This window comes from Notolepis coatsorum (assembly GCF_963971535.1).
Source record: "Notolepis coatsorum genome assembly, contig: SCAFFOLD_899, whole genome shotgun sequence".
NCBI classification, from domain to species: Eukaryota; Metazoa; Chordata; class Actinopteri; order Aulopiformes; family Paralepididae; genus Notolepis; species Notolepis coatsorum.
In genome coordinates this window covers 55,252-79,640 of record NW_028171189.1, presented here as the reverse complement: position 1 = coordinate 79,640, position 24,389 = coordinate 55,252, and the positions used below count along the sequence as shown (strand labels likewise).

At 41.3% G+C, this 24,389-nt stretch overlaps 1 long non-coding RNA gene across 1 annotated transcript; it reads left to right on the top strand.

Moving 5' to 3' along the window:
* Nucleotides 1–2,343: 2,343 nt before the first annotated feature.
* LOC311248323 lies at nucleotides 2,344–10,146 on the top strand. Its single transcript, XR_014620939.1, has 3 exons — nucleotides 2,344–2,427; nucleotides 2,754–2,811; nucleotides 9,876–10,146. It is a non-coding gene; the product is annotated as an uncharacterized lncRNA (long non-coding RNA).
* The last annotated feature ends 14,243 nt before the right edge of the window (nucleotides 10,147–24,389 follow it).

The following is a 24,389-nucleotide window of genomic DNA, read 5'->3' as shown; positions in this document are numbered from 1 at the left end:
ATCCCACTAAATGGCCAGACGCGTCTTATGGCGACATCTACAATTACCTCATTGAGTCTCCAGGTAGACTAATGTTTATATTTAAGTGCAGCGGTCTGTAGCCACTTACATGACCATCGAAGCTCCCCCCTCTGATGGAACAGTCCACATTCATTCATAATCCAATGTACAGTGTTGTTTGTACAGTTGTACAGTGTCCCCCACCCACCCCTCCTACCCAACCCCCCCCCCCCACTCCTACCCAACATATTGTTTTCTGAATGATATTTACTATTATAGATGTTGCATTAAGTTTAAGTAGAATTAACAATTCCCCCCCAAAATCTATCTACTTTCTCTAAATATCTCTCATGTATCTCTGTACATGTCAAAATACTTCCCAAAGGTCAGTGAATACCATGATCACAACACCAGAGGGAGCTCCACAAATCATGTAAAACCCAGATTCGGCTCAAACAAGGGACTAAACACGTTTAGCAATTATGCCACATCAATGTGGAACGCCCTACCCAAAGCTGTAAAGGAATGTGAATCACTACCCACTTTCAATAACACTCTCAAAAAACACCTACGGGAGACTGCAATTCGAAACTGGCCCCTACAAATGTCCTAACCCAGTTGTACAATAAATGACCAAGTATGGCTTTGTCAGTATTCCAATGTACAGTGTACAATGTGTGTCCCCCCCCCACCTCCAATGTACAGCCCCCACCCAACCTCCTCCAATGTAGTTTCTACGTCAAATACACTCTTTTTCTGGACACTTTTGTATCACAAACAGTACTGTATTTGCAAATCTGATATGTCATAAATGTATAGATGTACTGTCTATCTGTATGTCATATATGTTATGATGAATTGAAAATGGGGAACCCTGATGTAAACAAGACGAAAGTCTTTCTCTGGTCTGCAACCCCTTAACAATTGTATGTATTGAGCTGTACTGTATTGTACCCATTCTGCAATCTGTTAATAAAGTAATAATCAGAGTAGGGGTTAGAGAGGGGAGAATGGAAGGTGAGGATCAGGGGTTTAGAAAAGGGCATTTGTCAGTAGAGAGAGAGGGTGTGGGGGGAGAAGTTGGAGATAGTGGCATTTGTGACAAGAGTAGTGAATACAATAGTGATGGTTAGCAGTAGGACAGAGAGGTTAAAGTTAGTAGTTGAAGCAGCAGTACTAGACATGGGTATGAAGGGGTTGACAATGGGGCAAGTATCAAGGGAGTTAGGGAAGTTAGGGAAGAAGGTTGTTGTGAGTGATCAAGTAAGAGAGTTAGGGAAGGTGGTGGTGAGTGGAAGGTGGTGGTGAGTGTTCAAAAAGGCCAGAGTCAGCCCGCAGGAGGCAATGAATGACTCATAGATTAGGTTTGGATAGGGTGGTGATGGTGATGTTAGGGATGGGGTTTTTGTTTTGTGTGTTATGGGGTTGAATGGATTGTATGCAATCCTATACCTGGAGGGGAGAGAACAGATGGTAGAGGTAAACGGTACTCTACCCCCCCCCCCCCCCTCACAGTGAGCTGTGGTGTTCCACAAGGAAGCATACTAGGACCGCTACTCTTCCTAAATTATGCAAATGACATGTCGTCAGCCTGTGACTGCAACTTGTTCCTGTTTGCGGACGACTCAGCCCTGCTGGTCTCTGACAAGAACAAGTTGCAGGTTGAAAAAACCCTCAGCACGGAACTAGGCAAAATCCGTAAATGCCCAAAACCCCCACTACCTCCTAATAGACAGTCTCCTCCCCACCGCATGTATATATTCCCTCCCCGCCGTATGTATTTCTCTCCCACCCACCCACCCCCTCCTAATGTACAGTCCCCTCCCCATCATATATACTCTGTCAGGATCTAGGGGTAACAGTACTGTATATTTGAATACCGTTTATGTCACAAATGTATCAGTACTAAATACCTATATGTCCCTATGCCATAAATGTCATGTATGTTGTGTATGTCATAAATGTCTATATGAATTGAAAATGGGGGACCCTGATGGAAACAAGACAAACGTCTTTCTCTGGTCTGCATCCCCTTAACAATTGTGTGTATTGAGCTGTACTGTATTGTACCCATTCTGCAATCTGTTAATAAAATGTTCAATCAATCAATCAAAGTTTGTAGTCACTTGAACTGTGAATTCTAAAAGACAGACACTTCTAAAAGCACCCCTCCCCCAAAGACTAATGAATTGCGTCACCTCCCCCTCCCCTAAATCCCATTTGTCCAATCACATTCTATCACCGCTCAACTGTATGCAGCTTAACAATTGTCTGTCTATCGTCATATTTTTGGCCACAAGTGGCGCTGTTGCGAGTTTGTGGTGGCGCTGTTACAACATTTAGGAAATAGGAGCAGAGAAGAAGATCCCGATTTACAGAGCTAAGATCAACAAGTTAACGTTAGCGCCGCGGTTTGAAACTTTGAAGGTGAGTGTGTAAACTAGTCAATACGATCTTAAACATGTCACAACAGCAGTAAGTGTATATTTTCAACAATACGTTTGTTTACCAATAGGTTAAAGTGTTTTTGAGTTCGTGTTGGCTTGGCACTGTTTCAACATTTCGATTTAGGTGACTCGACTCAGTCTCGTGTTTTCTGCTACAGCTACAGCTTATCTATCATAATAACGTTACATGTATGGGAGTTTGCAAAGTTTAAATTGTATTAGCTGTTACATTAATACATTGTGTCCTCCTATCTATCTATCTCAAATCTCACTGTCTATCTGCTATGCTTTTATCTTTTACTCAAGTTTATTTGAAATCGAAGACACTCTGACGTCACGAGACCGCCGCCATCTTGGTATGAGGGTAACAAACTGATTTCTACCATCAAATGTGTAAACTGTTAATATGTACCTCAGTTGCGTGTGGGTCAATGAACACACTTGGGTTTATCAAACCGTGGGTTTAGTCTAGATGGAAATAGGGGTCCACGCGCACCCCCCGGAAATGTTTATGCCACCTGATTTTTCTTAATCCTTAAAGTGTCTACTTTCAGAGTCTGCCAGGTGCCAAGCTGAAATAATGTCCGAAAGGCTCAATTTTTAACCCTTTATTGCACCTAACACAAAACCGAAACATTAAAATTTGATGTAGCAAGACTCAAGAGGCATAATCTTTGAAGTAAACAACATACAGAGACAAATGAATGCATTTTCCCATACAATTCTGACCCTAGGAATTCAATGGAATGGTTATTTTTTTGACATTTTACAACATTTTGACTGTATTTCTGGACAAAAACAGCAAACAAATGCAAGAAATGCGTGTCTAACCAACTACATTTTTATTTTTCAAACGCATAGTGAATATTTGTTGACAATCAGTTTTTTTTTCAATCCTCCAACTGTTTATTTGGAAATTATATTGGGTACCAAGCTCAAATAATGTCCCAAAGGCTAGTTTTAACCCTTTATAGCACCTAACCCAAAAATCTAAAAATGAAAATATAATGTAGAAGAGTCATAACTTTTGAAGTAGACAACCAATACATTTACCTTTTCATGTCACTACCAACTTGCTGACCTAAACTACTCATCCTCATCGTCACTGAAGAGATCTTCTAATTCAATTTCTTCCATCTCCAGCTCTTCATCCTCATGCTCGTACTCTCCACCCACTTTACCCACAGACAAAGTTATTGTTGGCGTAATCGGTCACCTTGTCAAGGGCTGCATGCTCTTCTGACTCTGCTCTCTGAGCCAGTACCTCAACAAGAGAAGGAGGGAGGATGGGTCCAATTGCCCAGACCGGTTCCAACACCTCCTCTTCTCCTGTCTTCTCCCAGCCCATGCCTGGATCATGTGGTTTTGGGCTCTTGATTATTGCCTTGTCTGCTCTCTTATAAGATAAGATAAGATAAGATAAGATATTCCTTTATTGATCCCCTTGGGGAAATTCAGGCATCATAGCAGCATGGGGGGGAGGGGGGGAGGGGTACAGGTAGTAAAACAACACAGTATATATATATAGAAGGCTCGCTGGACATGTGGAATGAGACGGACCTTGGCAGGCGTTCCAGGTCTACTTTTGACTTGGAGTCCAGGACTTTGTCAGCGCTGACCATCTTTCTCATCATTTTCACCCGTACTGTGTCAACTGATGTCATCCGTGCTTGGCCATACATAATGCATGTGAAGCTCTCCATCTCCTCTTGAAGCTCATCAGTGACCATCCAGTCTGCACCAAGCTGCCTGAAAGCTTTGTGGAGTTTACGAGTCTTTTCCAGCTTCTTCAGGGGATTCACCTTGCATTTGCCTTTAAAAGCGCTGATACAGTCCTCCCCAGTAAAGTCGTAGAATCCCAGCAGTGTGCTACAGTAGTCGGGGCCCAGTAATTCCTCAGCAGCAGGGGTAAAGTTGGCATTCTTGGGGAATTTGGGGCCAACTCTTTTGAATGCCAGCTCTGGCAGCGTCTCGGGAGGCGTGATCTTAAGGCTTCTCATCTTGGATGACCTGTCATAGAGAGGAAGGGTCCTTTTCTTGGTGCTCACATGGCTCTCCTTCACTTCTTGAATCATGATTCCCCCGGCGCTGTTTACCACATTTGAACCATGAACGTTGGTGGTGATTCTGTTCAGGTTGTCCCACTCGCTGTGAAAAACAGTGTTTCCCTCGCCAGTGGTGATTTCAGGGGTCATGTTGGTGGACATCTCATCAAAAGCATTGGCCATGGCTGTCTCAAGTTCCATACTGAAGTCGTATGTCTCCGAGTGTCCTAGTCGTGAAAGGATGGTTGTGAGCTGTAAAGAATAAGATAAACAAATGTTTTTTTGTATCAATATCAAATACCTGTATGAAGCATAGTTGAGCAATGACAATGTAGGACCTCATAAGCAATAAGTTAGTTGATCACTCACCTGTTTGCTTCGATAGAGGTGCCGAAGTGTGGCACACAGGAGGATGTGCTTTTGGAGTTTCACTTCACTTGCTGTTAGTTGCTGCTCGACACTAGGGCTGCACGATTTTGGGAAATAATCTAATTGCGATTTTTCGGACAGATATTGCGATTATAATTTTTTTTAAGCAGCCCCACAGAGGTTTATTGTAAAATGCGGCTTGCATCTGGCCTACGCGGTGGGTCTGTTCGGGACACAGAGTCTGAACATTTTTCTTTTTACCTGGGAATCGATACCGGTACGGTACCCAACGGTACCTTTTTTTCCCTGTACTTTACTCTCCCTCTCTGAAGTAAACTTCACAACACACAATCTAAAACCCCTTACCTCCCTCTCCCAAACTGTTCCTACAACAATTTTTTTTATGTTGCATGATCATGTATATTTTGTATTATAATTTTTTTTGTGTTTAAATATCAACATTATCTGGCAATCCTCAGTAAATACTATCAAATGAGATATGAGACACGTGCACACACACACAGAAAAGGAGAATTGCTTAAATTATTTTAGAATACTTCAGCTAATGAAGTTAAATGTTTATTATCAACTATCCAGTTCGTTTTTATAGTGCAACGTTTTTCTACATTAATTGAACCAGTAGAGAGAGATGCCCCCACCCCCCCCCACCCTTTCCTTACTCGGCTCAGATGTTTTCTCTGACTTGAGCAGGGTTAGCTAGGAACAGCTTTCTCAAGCTTCGCACCTTGGGCATGGAATGGGCTACAGGACCATTATCCACTTACACCCCAGTCTCTCTTGGTGAATTTAAATCTGTATTACATAACTTCCTACAAGAAGAATGTTGCTGCTTTCTGTAGTCGGGTCCCAACTGCAAAATTACTGTATTACCCTGTATTATACACTTTTACTATCATGTAGACTATTCTGCTTTGTTTTTGTGTTTACATGTGATGTATTGTATATTGTATACATGCACATTTATTATGTTCTTGTGTGATGTATCGCACATTTTTATTGCTGTGTGATGTATTGCAAATGTTATTGCTGTCATCTTGGCCAGGTCTCCCTTGCAAAGGAGATCTTGTCTCTCAATGGGACTTCCTGGTTAAAATCGTATTTATTTAATTTTTTTTTAATTGCAGGCGATTTGATAATTGCATCATTACAAATTGCGATTTCGATAAAAAATCGATTAATCGTGCAGCCCTACTCGACACACATCTTGTGTAATCGAATAGACCAGCCTCTGCGTCTTCTCACACTTTTCTTCATCAAGTGTCCCAGTCACCACTGAGCTCAGAAATGGTACAAGATGCTCTGGGAGCAGTTCATCCATTTTCACAGCATCCAGCTTGTGTGCAGTTGGGGGCCATGGTAGCTCCTTTGACTCTTTGAATGCCTTTATAATGTGAGAATTGAGGGTGAGTGCTGCTTCTTGTAGTTAATCAGATGTTCCAAGTTTGTACGCACATTTAACTGCTTCATCTACAGTAATGCTTGAGCTGTATATAAGGTTCAACTCTAGAATATTCACTATGTGCTTTAAAAAATGAAAAGGTAGTTGGTCATACACACGTTTGGTCATTTCTTGCTGTTTTTGTCCAGAAATACAGTCAAAATGTTGTCAAATGTCAACAATAACCATCCCCTTGAATTCCTAGGATCAAAATTGTGTGGGAAAATGTATTTTCGCTCTGTAAGTCGTCTACCTCAAAAGTTATGCCTCTTCTACATTATATTTTCATTTTAAAAAATTTGGGTTAGGTGCTATAAAGGGTTCAAACTAGCCTTTGAGACATTATTTCAGCTTGGTACCCAATATAATCTCAAAATAAACACTTGGAGGATTGAAAATTTTTTTTATTGTCACCAAATATTCACTCTATGCGTATTGTATTGTATTTTTTGTCCAGAAATACAGTCAAAATGTTGTCATGTCAAAAATAACCATCCCATTGAATTCCTACGGTCAGAATTGTATGGACAAATGTATTAATTTGTCTCCATGTTGTTTACTTCAAAGGTTATGCCTCTTGCTACATCACATTTTAATGTTTCGGTTTTGGGTTAGGTGCAATAAAGGGTTAAAAATGGAGCCTTTCGGACATTATTTCAGCTTGGCACCTGGCAGATTCTGAAAGTAGACACTTTAAGGATTAAGAAAAATCGGGTGGCATAAAAAGTTCCGGGGGGTGCGCGTGGACCCCTATTTCCATCTAGACTAGTTTATTTAACATCTAGTTGTGACGTGACGACAAGAGCAGGTTCACAGTAGCGAGGCAGTTTGTAAGCAGTAGTACTACAGGTACGGTGGCTCGTAGTAGACGATAGTCAAACTGGATAATCATTTAGCCAATGATCTACAAAATGCATGCGTTGAGCTCCGTTTTTATTACATGGAATTATAAACAAAAGGTCAAGAGCAATGTGTTTGGTTAGCAGACATGTCCAAAAAAGGAGTAGAGGGAAGCTAAGCTTATTGATCCCTACCCCCTTACATTTATGTTTGTTCTTCCATTAATTTGACTAGATATAACATAATTTAGTATAGGGCTGGGCGATATGGAAAAAAATCATATCGCGATAACGATATGATAATTTTATTTTATTTCTCGATATCGATAATTATCGAATTGTTATAAGTATAAAAAAAAAAAACGTTTTTTTTTTTTTTTAACAACAGATGTTTGTTTATTTTGCAGAAATTCTTTGTCATTGCCGCCATCTTCAGTGTTACATCCCCTCACACTCCAGTTCTCAGGCTGCAGCTGGTTTAAAAGCTAAAGTAAACCGGCTTCTCTGCTGGCTGTGGCTCCAGAGGAGTTGAACAGTTCTGGCTCTGCTAGTTTATTTTCGATCTTTTGGCGCTTTTTTGGTGGACAAACCACCGCACTGTGACTCGTGACTGGAGTCTAGTTCTGCTAGCACACATAGCCTACTGTGTACAGAGAGAAATAAATCTGAATTTGGTCAGTATTGTCATTTGGACAAGCAAAGCCATTACTTTAAGTTGCAGGCAAGAAAGACAAGTCTGTCCACTGTCTCTGGTTTTAAAACTGCCCTGTTGCAGGTAAAAAAGGAAAAAAAAGATTTTTCGATTTTTTTTTATTTCGATATTCGATATCTATTATTAAAATATATCGCGATATTTATCGTTATCGTTATATCGCCCAGCCCTAATTTAGTATATTACAATATAGAATATACTTTTACTTATACCGGTATTTAAAAGAGAAAAATCAAATAAAATTGATTCACTTGACAGCAGTGAATATAGTACAGCACTACATAACACAATATATACATAACTTTGTTTATCCTCATTACTCATTTCTGTATTTCTCTAATGTGTGTTTTTTTTAGCTGCTTTTTAAATTGTGCTACATGTTTACTCAGTTTGATGTATTCAGGTAAATTATTCCACAACTTCACTCCACACACCGATATGCACATGCTTTTCAGCGTAGTGTGTACCATTTGTTGTTTAAGATTCCCTCTCCCTCTTAAGTTATATTCTCCTTCCCTGTCTCTGAACCATTTTTGAATGTTGCCTGGGATTAGTTTGTATCTGGCTTTGTATACAATGAGGGCAGTTTTTAAATCCACTAGATCCATACATTTCAATGCTTGTAGCTTTATAAATAAGTTATTAGTGTGTTCATAATATCCTACATTGTTGATTATTCTTATTGCTTTTTTTGCATGGTGCATATTGGCTGTAGAGTGCTTTTGTAGGTATTACCCCACACCTCCGCACAGTAGCTCATATAGTCATATACCATAGGAAGAGTGTACAGTACAGTGTATACAGTGTTTTTTGGTTTAGAATGTGCCTTATCTTGCATAAAACACCAACACTCCGTGCCAATTTAGTCCTGACATATTTGATATGAGGTTTCCAGTTGAGTTTGTTCACAGTATCCATAATTTCATTTTTATCCGTTTTTCTCAAGAAGATGGTACTTGTGTTTCGTTATATAAAATAATTAGAAACACCTCCCCCTTGTGGCGGGGTTATCTCCTCTGCCAGTTTACATTAACAAAGAATCTGTTGAATCTTTCTGCCACCTCATTTTTCTTACTTACTGACTTTCCCTCATCTATAAATTAATCTGGAAAGCCAGAACTGTTGATTTATTTCTTAGAATTGAGTTTCGAACCTGTCCATCTCACAACTGATGTCTCTACAGGTGTGTGTGCGTGTCGTGGTGGCTTGGGGCGCAGCGACACGAGAAGGCCTGAGCTCAGTGTTTTGGGCACATGTAGTGATGCAAGATATATCGGCCGCTGATATAATATCGGCCGATATGGCCGTTTCTTTACAGTCCGATATCAAGATTGGGCCGATATAAAAAATTATTATTTTTTTTACATGTTTTGGCCTTAAAGGGGAGATGAAGCGTTAAACAATATGAGCCTAGTTTGTTTGTTGTGTACCTTGGGTAAGACATGGTCCTATAATCAAATGTGAAATCCTGCTTATTTGTCTGAAAACTCGTATTCAATTTAATATTTAATATATTTATTATTGTTGTGAGAGTAAGAATGCTTAAGTGCCTGTAGTAAACTGTGCCGTACTGTGTTTAAGCCAGAGCAGCAGACGGAGGACCTGTTGGTTCTGACCGAGTCCTGGTTCTGCCTGCTGTCCCACCAGCCCATAGACATGTTCCGGGGAAATCAGCACACAGCCTGAGCTGCACTGTGGGGCGATGAGCATATTCACTGAGTACTGAGCACAATGTTGCCACTGTCTCCTCCATAGACATATATAAAGACTAGATGACTCACTGGCCAAGTTAGTAGACAACATTGTCCTAATAAATTAAATGAGTCATATAAATCTTCAATCGCAGCAGGGACCTCAACAGGGGCCGCACCATTGTGCAGGGCTGGGGGTTTTCAGCACATTTTATTATCATAAAATGTGTTTCTTGATATGAAAATGTGCTTCTTGATATGAAAAGTATCTGACTGATGCACCTAAATTATGTATTTCTGTTGTTTGTCTCAGGTGATGTGATTACTCAACAGTTTGGGGACTTTCTGTCTGTTGAAGCAAGAGATAACGGCTTCCTCGCCTACGGGAAGGCTGGGTCCTGGTCCTGGCCCAGCTCATCACAAAATCCAACACCCTCAGGAAGCGCCAGAGAAAAGATGGTGGAACTAAAAATGGTTGAAGCAGAATTGGAGAAGAGGGCCATAGAACTGCGATACATGCCCCCCACATGACATTATATACATTGGAGAGTATATACATTTGAGGGGGAAGAAACTGTACATTGGAGGAGGTGGGGGTTGAGTAGGTGGGGCGGGGGGGGGTAACTGTTCATTGGAGGGGGTTGGGTTATAGTCCAGTCATTATAGGCCAGAATTAGGCTAAACCTAGGACAAATTGCAACATTAGCAAACTCAACTGATTTTGTATCATCAATATGTCTTTAGTGAGAGAAAAAAAGTCCCAAGGAATCCCATCATGGGAAATGTGTTTTTTTTCAATGTTTTGTTACCCCTATAGTCCAGTCATTATAGGCCAGAATTAGGCTAAACCTAGGACAAATTGCAACATTAGCAAACTCCCTCAATATGTCTTTAGTGAGAGAAAAAAAGTCCCAAGGAATCCCATCATGGGAAATGTGTTTTTTTTCAATGTACTTGATTGCTGGCAGGATCACTGACGACACTGTCTTTCAGAGATTGTGACGCGTTCAAATTTTGAGGTAGCTCAAAAGTAAAGATACCATTTGATTCTAGACAACCTCGGGTTTCCAATGAGACCAACCATGTCATGTTACCTCATTGGAAAGGGGGCTACATACCTAATTATTCAAAGTTAAGATGATTTTTTTTGGGGAGGGAAATATGGCCATCACCATTTTTCAAATGGTCCCTTGGCCTTCTACCTCAATATATGTTAATGAAATGGGTTACATGGGTACCTACAAGCCTCCCCTATACAGACATACCAAATTTATGTTAAGCCCATGTAGTTTTGTGCAAGAATCATGTAGTGTTTTGCATGCTGTACAAATATGTAGTTTCCGCCTATTATAAAAACCCCCATCTCCATGGACCTATCCCCACGGACATAAACCCTTGAGCCCCATCCTCGTGGACTGAGCTCCACAGAGCCTATCTACTAATATTCCAAGAAGAAAAAAATTTCTTTATCAAATGTTTTGATTAGTTCTAGCGTGTATGCTAATTGGTGCATATCAAATAAGATAATGTGTGATTTGCATGAGTAAACAGAATAATTCAATGAAGTTGTGATTGACTTTTTTTCTTGTCTTTGTGTGTGTAATCAGCTTGTGAGTTTTTATAGTGATATCTAAAAGTAAAATTTTCCCCACTGTTATAATCGATATGAACATATATAGGTCGTTTTCAAAACTTTCCCATGATGGGATTCCTTGGGAGTTTTTTTCCCTCACTAAGGACATAATGAGGATACAAAATCAGTTGAGTTTGCTACTGTTGCAATTTGTCCTAGGTTTTTTCATATAATGACTGGACTATTAGGACATTTACAGAGGCCAGTTTCGAATTGCCGCCTCCAGTAGGTTCTCCTTGAGAGTGGTTTTGAAAGTGGGTAGTGATTCACATTCCTTTACAGCTGTGGGTAGGGCGTTCCACATTGATGTGGCATAATGTTTGTTTGTTATGTTTTAATAAACATCTTTGTACCATGTGTAAATTTTTTATTCAAATACAAAAGTCTGGTGCAAATTTCGCTTGAATACGCTCATTGGAAATACATTTACTGAACAAAATGTTGATGTGTTCAATAATTATTTCCCCCACTGTACACTGCTATCATACATAGTTATATGGGTTATATGCAGGTGTATAAGTAGGTATATAGAATTATTATGGTTATATATGCTGTAAATATAAATTAACTCTTGATTCCAGTCCAGTTCTGCTTGTGGAGCAGACCTCAATCACACTAATCTGTAAATTCAACTAAATTTATTTATTTAATAAACATTTATATGTAAACATGCCAGATTGTAGCTATAAACTCATTTCCATCTACAAACTTTAACACACTTGGGTGGTTACTGTATAAAGTAGTAAGTCACTGGATGGTAACCTGGTTACTGTATTATTAAAAACGGTAAGTCACTATGGTGAATATTAGGGATGTCCGATATTATCGGCCGATATCGGCAGTAAAATGTGATATCGGAAAATATCGGTATCGGTAATTTTTTTTTTTTTTTTTTTTACATTTATTTAACCTTTATTTACCCAGGCAAGCAAGTAAGAACCAATTCTTATTTGATTTATTGTCAAAAGTATGCATGTTGGTTTAATTCAACAACAAGAGATATGTAATGTTAATTTTTACTTTTTTAATTATCATATTTTGCACAGATAATGCTTACATTTAGAAAGCCTTTTGAATGCATCCAGTGAAATTATTAATTACCTGAAATTATTCCGTTTTTTTGGGGGGAAACCCTGCATATATCGGTATCGGTTGATATCGGTATCGAAATTAAGAGTTGGACAATATCGGAATATCGGTATCGGTAAAAAAGCCAATATCGAGCATCCCTAGTGAATATAAAACGTTAAGTGGATGGTTACTGTATAAACGGTTTCCATCTAGTCCCTTTGCAGGTTGATGTGAACACAAAACATGCAAAGAACATGCAATACAAAGATAATAAACGTACATACTAATTGTGTAGTAGTTAGTTATTATTGTATTAATATTCTACAGTATCGGCAGATCGCTGCCATCTCAAATGAATCTTCTGTACATCCCTGCAAGAAAGCCATTGAGAATATATATAGTGTGTTATTTAATTTCTTTAATCCATATGTGTTGTCTGGAAGCACTTTGCCGTATTCTATTATAATATTTTTTTTGTTTGTGTTGTATGTTACATACGTCTGGTGGCAATCAATTTCCCCATTTGGTGATTAATAAAGTATATTCTCTCAAATCATTTTCAATTCTCCGTTTTCTATCAACAAATCTCGCATATCCTTGTCAGACAGATTGCCATACATTCTAACAACTTCAGCCATTTCTCTACTATACTACTGTAACGTTGAATCTTGAGACGCAACTATATTTGAACGGAACTGCAAACTTGAACCACGGCCGCTGTCCGCCCCGCCCCCAGACTTCAGAATGACCCAATCAAATGCGCTCTGTCATTGAAATGCAAATACCAGCATCTGCGTCATGTACCACGCCCCTAGACGTCCGCCCCCAGACGTTGCTACTCATCCCAGCTAGTTCATTCGCAGGTTGCGAATGAACTAGCTGGGTACCCAACTAGCTCATTCGCAAAATGATCCTTGCGAATGAACTAGCTGGGTACCCAGCTAGCTAGGTCATCTTTGCGAATGAACTAGTTGGGTACCCAGCTAGTTCATTCGCAAAATGATCCTTGCGAATGAACTAGCTGGGTACCCAGCTAGCTAGGTCATCTTTGCGAATGAACTAGTTGGGTACCCAGCTAGTTCATTCGCAAAATGATCCTTGCGAATGAACTAGCTGGGTACCCAGCTAGCTAGGTCATCTTTGCGAATGAACTAGTTGGGTACCCAGCTAGTTCATTCGCAAAATGATCCTTGCGAATGAACTAGCTGGGTACCCAGCTAGCTAGGTCATCTTTGCGAATGAACTAGTTGGGTACCCAGCTAGTTCATTCGCAAAATGGTCCTTGCGAATGAGCTAGCTACTAGCTGAGGCAAAATTTGGTGTAAAGCCTATGGGACAAAGCCGGCTAGTTAACTAGCTAAGACACGTGCTACCTAGCTAGCTGGGTACCCAGCTAGCTGACACATTTGCAACCTAGGTAGTGAGCTAGCTCATTCGCAAATGTGTCTTTGCGAATGAGCTAGCTAGGTACCCAGCTAGCTAGGTCATCTTTGCGAATGAGCTAGTTGGGTACCCAACTAGCTCATTCGCAAAATGATCCTTGCGAATGAACTAGCTGGGTACCCAGCTAGCTAGGTCATCTTTGCGAATGAACTAGTTGGGTACCCAACTAGTTCATTCGCAACCTGCGAATGAACTAGCTGAGATGAGTAGCAACGTCTGGGGGCGGACGTCTAGGGGCGTGGTACATGACGCAGATGCTGGTATTTGCATTTCAATGACTTGATTGATTGATTGATTGATTGATTGATTGATTGATTGATTGATTGATTGAAAAGTTTATTAACAGATTGCAGAATGGGTACAGTACAGTACAGCTCAATACATACAATTGTTAAGGGGATGCAGACCAGAGGAATGAACTAGTTGGGTACCCAGCTAGTTCATTCGCAACCTGCGAATGAACTAGCTGAGATGAGTAGCAACGTCTGGGGGCGGACGTCTAGGGGCGTGGTACATGACGCAGATGCTGGTATTTGCATTTCAATGACTTGATTGATTGATTGATTGATTGATTGATTGATTGATTGATTGATTGATTGAAAAGTTTATTAACAGATTGCAGAATGGGTACAGTACAGTACAGCTCAATACATACAATTGTTAAGGGGATGCAGACCAGAGAAAGACTTTCGTCTTGTTTACATCAGGGTCCCCCATTTTCAATTCATCATAACATCATAACATCATAATAACATAACATCATAACATTCATTTAACGTTATGCAGTGTTTGTGAATGTTAAATGTGGGGAATGTTTGTGCTGCTGTGACACATTAAGCCTTGGCTCACCCTTGAGTTACCATATTGTGCTTCCTTTATGTTAATAAATATCATTTTTGTTTACAAACCTGGTCATTTCTGTCAACCAATGAGCTGACAGAACCACCCTCCACCCCCAAACACCCTCTGCTCCGCCCCAAAACAGCCCTCCGTTCCACCCCCAAACACCCTCCGCCCCCAAACACCATCAGCTAGCTGGTTAACCAACTAGCTCATTCCCAAAATGGTCCTTGCGAATGAGCTAGCTAGCTACCCAGCTAGTTGATTCGCAAGGACAACCTAGCTAGCTGGGTACCCAGCTAGCTCATTCGCAAAGACATATCTGCAACCTAGGTAGTGAGCTAGCTCATTCGCGAATGTGTCTTTGTGAATGAACTAGCTGGGTACCCAGCTAGCTAGGTCATCTTTGCGAATGAGCTAGTTGGGTACCCAGCTAGTTCATTCGCAAAATTGTCCTTGTGAATGAGCTAGCTAGGTACCCAGCTAGCTAGAAAATGGGAATAAATGTTAAAACGGCTTGCCATACTACTACTACTACTACTACTACTACTACTACTACTACTACTACTACTACTACTACTACTACTGCTGCTGCTGCTACTACTACTACTACTACTACTACTACTACTACTACTACTACTACTACTACTACTACTACTACTACTACTGCTACTATTACTACAACTACTGCTACTACTACTACTGCTACTGCTACTGCTACTACTACTACTACTGCTACTACTACTACTACTACTACTACTACTACTACTACTACTACTACTACTACTACTACTACTACTACTGCTACTATTACTACAACTACTGCTACTACTACTACTGCTACTGTTACTACTACTACTACTGCTACTGCTACTACTACTACTACTACTACTACTACTACTACTACTACTACTGCTACTGCTACTACTACTACTACTACTACTACTACTACTACAACTACTACTACTACTACTACTACTACCAGGGCCGCCTGGGAGAAATGCGAGGCCGTGTGCGAGATTTATACAGTCAACATATTCTTAAATAATAGCGCTGCCCAAGGCTAGGCATGATACAGTCAACATATAGCAAGAGAGAGAGCGAGAGAGAGCTCCCATTCTACAGTCAATATACAGTGTTATCGCTGCACAGACCCGGCAATGCCCCTGACCCTCCACCAGAGCAAGGCCAGAGAGAGAGAGAGACACACATTGGAAAGAAACAACCCAAAACCAGAGCAAATTGAAATGCTATTTGGCCCTAAACAGAGAGTACACAGTGGCAGAATACCTGAGCACTGTGACTGACCCAATACTAAGAAGATCCTTGACTAGGTACAGACTCAGTGAGCACAGCCTAGCCATCGAGAAAGGCCACCATAGGCAGACCTGGCTCCCAAGCGAAGACAGACCCACTGCACACAAGATGAGGTGGAAACTGAGCTCCACTTCTTAACAACCTGCCCACTATACCAAGACATACTTCCCACAAATTGCAAACACCCAAAGAGACTTTGAGAACATCGACAATAACTCAAAACTCCCATACCTACTGGGAGAAATACAAGAATGTGAAATAAAGCCCATTTGAATTGAAGAGAGAGAGATAGATAGAGCATGTCTGTGTGTGTTAGAAAGAGAGAGATAGAGAGAGAGCATGTCTGTTTGTGTGTGTGTGTTAGAGAGAGAGCATGTATATGTGTGTTAGAAAGAGAGAGAAATATATAGAGAGAGAGCATGTCATTTTGGGTGTTAGAGAGAGATATAGAGCATGTCTGTGTGTGTTAGAAAGAGAGAGAGAGAGCATGTGTGTTTTGTGTTAGATAGAGAGTGCATGTCTGTGTGTGTGTGTGTGTTAGAGAGATAGCATGTATGAGAGAGATAAGCAAAGATGAGCCCCTAAAGGATATTCAACTTGTAATGGAAGAACAAAACAGAAGGAAAAGATAACTTCACAAAGGCAACATGGATATACATAGATCCAAAAGGACAAAGATCAACACTTAAATCCAAAGAGAAGAGGGTCTATACCAGAGAAAACAAAGTAGCAAGGAGCCAATGGCCGACATCAGCTAAATAGGCTAACTGCAAATAGAGTAGCCAGGTACTGACACCAGGCCACACACCGTTAGCTACTACAACAGCTAGCCGGCCCGTTTGGCTCAATATAACGTTAGCTAGCCGGCCCGCTTTGGCTCAATATAACATTAGCTACAACAGCTAGCCGGCCCGTTTGGCTCCCGAGAGAGAGAGAGAGAGATATATCCACGGCGGGAATAGAATAGAGTGCATTAAAAACTCACCAAACGTCCAAGAGGATGGAGACAACCGCGTGGAGTTGACGAAGTTCATCTGCCGAATGACTGTCCTCTTCATCTTGGCATAACAATGCTGCACGCGCTCTCTCTAGGTTAGCTAACGCTAGTTAGCCTTTAGCTAAGCTAGCTACTAGCCGACATCATCATGGCTATCCCGACTGAACCACACGTTAGCACTCGATATTATAACGTAGCTAAAGCTAACTAGCTGTCCCTGCCTTTAGCTAAGCCGACATGGCTAGCCTGACTGAACTGTCTAATATGCAACAACTTTCATCTTCAGTCCATCTGCCGAATGACCGTCCTCTTCCTCTTGGCTGGCATAACTAAGCATAACCTCCAAAGCTGCACACGCGAAATAGTCAAACGCAGCTGACGCACGCGGCGTACACATGATGTAACCCCTCCCTTCGTTGAAACCAATAGTATGTCTGCTGCAGAGCCGCAGAGCCAGGAACAAGTCACACACATTCTACAAACGTGTCTAATGTGAAATATATAAGCATATAAGCAAAACTAGATTTGAGGTCTGTGATGAAAAAGGGCCTTGCAGGAAGGAGGGCCTCACAAAAAATAAAAAATTTAAATAAAAAAAATAAATAAAAAAAATAATAAATAAAAAATATTTTATTTTTATTTCTTTTTGTTTTTTTTTGTGCGAGGCCCCCCTTCCCGCGAGGCCCTGTGCGACCGCACTGCTCGCACACCCCCTGAGGCGGCCCTGACTACTACTACTACTACTACTACTACTACTACTACTACTACTACTACTACTACTACTACTACTACTATTACTACTACTACTACTACTACTACTACTGCTGCTACTGCTACTACTACTACTACTACTACTACTACTACTACTACTACTGCTACTGCTACTACTACTACTACTACTACTACTACTACTACTACAACTACTACTACTACTACTACTACTACTACTACTACTACTATCACTACTACTACTATCACTACTGCTACAACTACTACTACTACTACTACTACTACTACTACTAATACTAAAACTACTACTACTACTACTACTACTAATACTACTACTACTACTACTACTACTACTGCTATTATTATTATGTTCCGTGACTCGTTCGACATAATAATAATAATAATAATAATAATAATAATAATAATAATAATAATAATAATAATAATAATAATAATAATAATATAATAATAATAATAATAATAATAATAATAATAATAATAATAATAATAATAATAAATTGGATTTGAAGAGAGAAGCGCCTTTCTCAGCACCTTTCTCAGAAAAGAAAGGGTAAATAAAAATGAGAAGAAAATAAATATATATGTATAGTAACAACAGGAAAAAAAACAAATAAGATAAAAAAGGAAGCAAGGTGCTGTCCAATTGGATGAAGTGATTGGATGAGTCGACATGAGTCCTCTGACCTGCTTTCATGTCCTGTGCTGCTAAATGTGACGGGGCTCAGCTCCACAGTCTTCCCCGACCTTCTCTCTCTCTCCTTTCTATATCTCTCCTCTCTCTCTATCTCTCTCCTTTCTATATATCTCCTCTCTCTCTGTCTCTCTCCTTTCTATATCTCTCCTCTATATCTGTCTCTCTCTCTCTCTCCTCTCTCTCTCTCTCTCTCTCTCTCTCTCTCTCTCTCTCTCTCTCTCTCTCTCTCGCTCTCTCTCTCTCTCTCTCTCTCTCTCTCTCTCTCTCTCTCTCTCTCTCTCTCTCTCTCTCTCTCTCTCTCTCTCTCTCTCTCTCCTTTCTATATATCCTCTCTCTCTGTCTCTCTCTCCTTTATATATCTCTCCTCTCTCTGTCTCTCTCTCTCCTTTCTATATCTCTTCCCTCTCTCTGTCTCTCTCTCGCTCTCTCTCCTATCTCTCCTTTCTATATCTCTCCTCTATCTCTGTCTCTCTCTCGCTCTCTCTCTCTCGCTCTCTCTCCTTTCTATATCTCCTCTCTCTCTCCTTTCTATATCTCTCCTCTCTCTGTCTCTCTCTCCTTTCTATATCTCTCCTCTATCTCTCATTTCTATATCTCTCCTCTCCATCTCTCTCTCTCTCTCTCTCTCTCTCTCTCTCTCTCTCTCTCTCTCTCTCTCTCTCTCTCTCTCTCTCTCTCTCTCTCTCTCTCTCTCTCTCTCTCTCTCTCTCTCTCTCTCTCTAACAACTGCCCTTTTTGTCAAGAACCAGAGTCTGTTTTCCACTGTCCAGTGTAAAATAATTGAAGTACTTTTTGAGGTTGTAGAATCTGTGTTTGTCAAATGTGGGGAGAGTTGGAGTAAAACTGCTTTTATGTTTGGTGCTGGTTATAAAAGGACAAATGCAATGACATGGGAGCTGTTGAACTTTGTAGTGGGACAGGCAAAATTGTCAATTTACAAAAGTCTGAAAAATCGAATTGAATATGGTTCAGGTGGGGAGTTGTTGCCATTGTTTAAGGCTTTGGAATGAGCTCGAATTACAGTGGATTTTCGGTTTCATTTACTCATGAATGATTTTGAGTTTTTTTTGACGCGTTGGTGCTTCAATGAAGCTCTTTGTTCGGTTGTTGATAAGCAGCTCTGTTTTAATCCCTTGTTTCTGTGAGGATTTAAATAGTGTCTATGTATGAATATGTTTAATTGACAATGAAAAAATGTCCTTTTATTTATTGGAAATAAAGGTTCTTAAAAATCAAAAATCTCTATCTCTCTCTCTCTCTCTTTCTCTCTCTCTCCTCCATCTCTGTCTCTATCTCTCCTTTATCTCTATCTATCTCACTCTCTTAGGTCGCTTTCACATATAGTTTTGGTGGACTCTGTGCGGTTCTGGTGGTGAAGTTGCAACATTGTTGCATTCTTCATTTGGTTCGCCTGCGTTCACATAGAAATCTGTGAGGCGCACCGAAACTTCTGAACAATGTCACACGGTCGAAAAGGGCGCTTGTCTATTGGACAGTGGAAATGTGTGTGTGGCTGCGAGCCCTTGTGTGCGCGCGCGCGTGTGTGTGTCTGTGTGTGGACTGTCTGCGAGCCGTGGACAACTTGTAGACCACGGTGTTTTTATGAGTGCCCACAAGTAGCTGTTTTATTAATAATATAATAAGCCGCGTTTTTTCTTCCTTCTTCCCAAGATGCACAGATATATAGATAGATATATAGATATATAGATAGATAGATAGATAGATAGATAGATAGATAGATAGATAGATAGATAGATAGATAGATAGAGAGATAGAGAGATAGAGAGATAGAGAGATAGATGCAGTGTGCTTGTTTTGCAGTGAATGAATGCTGCTAGCAGTGGTAAGGTAATAATAGTATTGACGTGGCATTGATCCATTGATCCAATGTTGTGCGCCTCGGTAATAATAATAAGCTGCATTTTTTCTTCCTTCTTCCCAAGATGCACAGTTAGATATATAGATAGATAGATAGATAGATAGATAGATAGATAGATATAGATAGATAGATAGATAGATAGATAGATAGATAGATAGATAGATAGATAGATAGATAGATAGATAGATAGATAGATAGATAGATAGATAGATAGATAGATAGATAGATAGATAGATAGATAGATAGATAGATAGATAGATAGATAGATAGATAGATAGATAGATAGAATGAAATGAAATGAAATGAAATGAATAATGAATAATGAATATGATGAAATATTAACATACTTATTGCCAAAGCAAGTTCAACATACAAACAATAACATATATATTAAGCAATAAAATATCATAATATTAGTAATAACAGTAAGGACAATCAACAAGAAACATATTAATTTACAAAATAGTCACTCGATCGGGTAGTAATTTTTCAAGTGTGGCCACTCAGATATATTTACAGGGGTTGTTCTCTTATTTTGTGACAACCGTCTACATATTTTGCAGCTAATGCTGTACACTGACTTTTTTCCCCACACATGTATAGCAGCTTTTGGTGATCAGGGAGATGGATAAACTGTGCATCAATTTCTGTATCTCTCTCCTTTATCTCTATCTCTCACTCTCTTACTCTCTATCTCTCCTTTCTCTTGATATCTGTCTCTCTCTCTCATTTCTCTATATATCTACTCTCTCTATTTATGTCTCTCTCCTCTCTTTCCTTTCTCTCTCTCTCTCTCTCTCTCTCTCTCTCTCTCTCTCTCTCTCTCTCTCTCTCTCTCTCTCTCTCTCTCTCTCTCTCTCTCGCTATCTCTCTATCTATATATCTCTCTCTATCTCTCTCTCTCTCTCTCTCTCTCTCTCTCTCTCTCTCTCTATCTCTCTCTCTCTCTCTATCTCTCTCTATCTATCTATCTCTCTCTATCGATCTCTCTCTATCTATCTCTTTCTCTCTCATCTATATCTGTCTCTCTCATCTCTGTTTTATCTCTCTCCTTTATCTCTCTCCTCTATCTCTGTCTCTCTCTCCTTTATCTCTATCTATCACTCTCTTACTCTCTATCTCTCTCCTTTCTCTTGATATCTGTCTTTCTCTCCTTTCTCTCCTTTCTCTATCTCTCTCATCTCTCTCTATTTATGTATCTCTCCTCTCTTTCCTTTCTCTCTCTCTCTCTCTCTCTCTCTCTCTCTCTCTTTCTCTCACTTCTTCTCTCTATCTCTTTCTCTCTATCTTTATGTATCTATCCCCTCTCTCTCTTTCTGTCTATCTCTCCTCTCCCTCTCTTTCTCTCCTCCCCCTATCTCTCTCTCTTTATGTATCTATCCTATCTCTCTCTTTCTGTCTCTCCTATCTCCTCTTTATCCTCTCTCCTCTCCCTACTCCCTCCCTCCCTCCCTCCCCCCTCCCTCATCCCTCCCTTTCGCTGTGGGGGTGAGCCCCGCTATAGGCCTCCCGTTACAGGTCTTAATTTGATGCAGTAATTGGACGACAAGAAGCCAGCGGACGTCCCCCCCCCCCCATGAGTCAGCAGCGGTCGTCCTCGCCAGCGCCTCCTGCTCCGTTGTCCGCGCGGGCGACAGGCGGGGTCGGCCGATTATCTTGGACTGTTGTTTTTTTTTCTTTCTCTGTCTCTCTCTCTGTCTCATTATGGGAATGGCAGCGGAAGGGGGGCTGCAGACCACACACAGTAGCGCGGTACAGACAGAGCGGGAAGGTCATTACTGTATAGAAGTGACTTGTCAGTGGGAAACAGGGGTGGTGGGGGTGGGGGTGAGCGGTCAGGCGGGTGCCATAGGGTGGGAGGGGGGGGGCTCTACAGTGTGCTCTAAAGTGGTATTTTATTCTTAAAATATGTGTGTTCTACGTGTTAAAATAATAGCTCTACATTCCGACAGCCATCACTGATATAGAGTGTCTGGTCAGTAACATGGGTCTCCCAGTCCCTCCTGCTCTGCAGTACACAGCCATCACTGATATAGAGTGTCTGGTCAGTAACATGGGTCTCCCAGTCCCTCCACTCTGCAGTAAACAGCCATCACTGATATAGAGTGTCTGGTCAGTAACATGGGTCTCCCAGTCCCTCCACTCTGCAGTAAACAGCCATCACTGATATAGAGTGTCTGGTCAGTAATATGGGTCTCCCAGTCCCTCCACTCTGCAGTAAACAGCCATCACTGATATAGAGTGTCTGGTCAGTAACATGGGTCTCCCAGTCCCTCCACTCTGCAGTAAACAGTCATCACTGATATAGAGTGTCTGGTCAGTAACATGGGTCTCCCAGTCCCTCCACTCTGCAGTAAACAGCCATCACTGATATAGAGTGTCTGGTCAGTAACATGGGTCTCCCAGTCCCTCCACTCTGCAGTAAACAGTCATCACTGATATAGAGTGTCTGGTCAGTAACATGGGTCTCCCAGTCGCTCCACTCTGCAGTAAACAGCCATCACTGATACAGAGTGTCTGGTCAGTAACATGGGTCTCTCAGTCCCTCTTGCTCTGCAGTAAACAGCCATCACTGATATAGAGTGTCTGGTCAGTAACATGGGTCTCCCAGTCCCTCCACTCTGCAGTAAACAGCCATCACTGATATAGAGTGTCTGGTCAGTAACATGGGTCTCCCAGTCGCTCCACTCTGCAGTAAACAGCCATCACTGATACAGAGTGTCTGGTCAGTAACATGGGTCTCCCAGTCCCTCCTGCTCTGCAGTAAACAGCCATCACTGATATAGTGTCTGGTCAGTAACATGGGTCTCTCAGTCCCTCCTGCTCTGCAGTAAACAGCCATCACTGATATAGAGTGTCTGGTCAGTAACATGGGTCTCTCAGTCCCTCCTGCTCTGCAGTAAACAGCCATCACTGATATAGAGTGTCTGGTCAGTAACATGGGTCTCTCAGTCCCTCCACTCTGCAGTAAACAGCCATCACTGATACAGAGTGTCTGGTCAGTAACATGGGTCTCCCAGTCCCTCCTGCTCTGCAGTAAACAGCCATCACTGATATAGTGTCTGGTCAGTAACATGGGTCTCTCAGTCCCTCCTGCTCTGCAGTAAACAGCCATCACTGATATAGAGTGTCTGGTCAGTAACATGGGTCTCTCAGTCCCTCCTGCTCTGCAGTAAACAGCCATCACTGATATAGAGTGTCTGGTCAGTAACATGGGTCTCTCAGTCCCTCCACTCTGCAGTAAACAGCCATCACTGATACAGAGTGTCTGGTCAGTAACATGGGTCTCCCAGTCCCTCCTGCTCTGCAGTAAACAGCCATCACTGATATAGTGTCTGGTCAGTAACATGGGTCTCTCAGTCCCTCCTGCTCTGCAGTAAACAGCCATCACTGATATAGAGTGTCTGGTCAGTAACATGGGTCTCTCAGTCCCTCCTGCTCTGCAGTAAACAGCCATCACTGATATAGAGTGTCTGGTCAGTAACATGGGTCTCCCAGTCCTTCCACTCTGCAGTAAACAGCCATCACTGATATAGAGTGTCTGGTCAGTAACATGGGTCTCCCAGTCCCTCCTGCTCTGCAGTAAACAGCCATCACTGATATAGTGTCTGGTCAGTAACATGGGTCTCTCAGTCCCTCCTGCTCTGCAGTAAACAGCCATCACTGATATAGAGTGTCTGGTCAGTAACATGGGTCTCTCAGTCCCTCTGCTCTGCAGTAAACAGCCATCACTGATATAGAGTGTCTGGTCAGTAACATGGGTCTCTCAGTCCCTCTGCTCTGCAGTAAACAGCCATCACTGATATAGAGTGTCTGGTCAGTAACATGGGTCTCTCAGTCCCTCCACTCTGCAGTAAACAGCCATCACTGATACAGAGGGTCGGGTCAGTAACATGGGTCTCCCAGTCCCTCCACTCTGCAGTAAACAGCCATCACTGATATAGAGTGTCTGGTCAGTAACATGGGTCTCCCAGTCCCTCCACTCTGCAGTAAACAGCCATCACTGATATAGAGTGTCTGGTCAGTAACATGGGTCTCTCAGTCCCTCCACTCTGCAGTAAACAGTCATCACTGATATAGAGTGTCTGGTCAGTAACATGGGTCTCCCAGTCCCTCCACTCTGCAGTAAACAGTCATCACTGATATAGAGTGTCTGGGTAGTAACATGGGTCTCCCAGTCCCTCCACTCTGCAGTAAACAGTC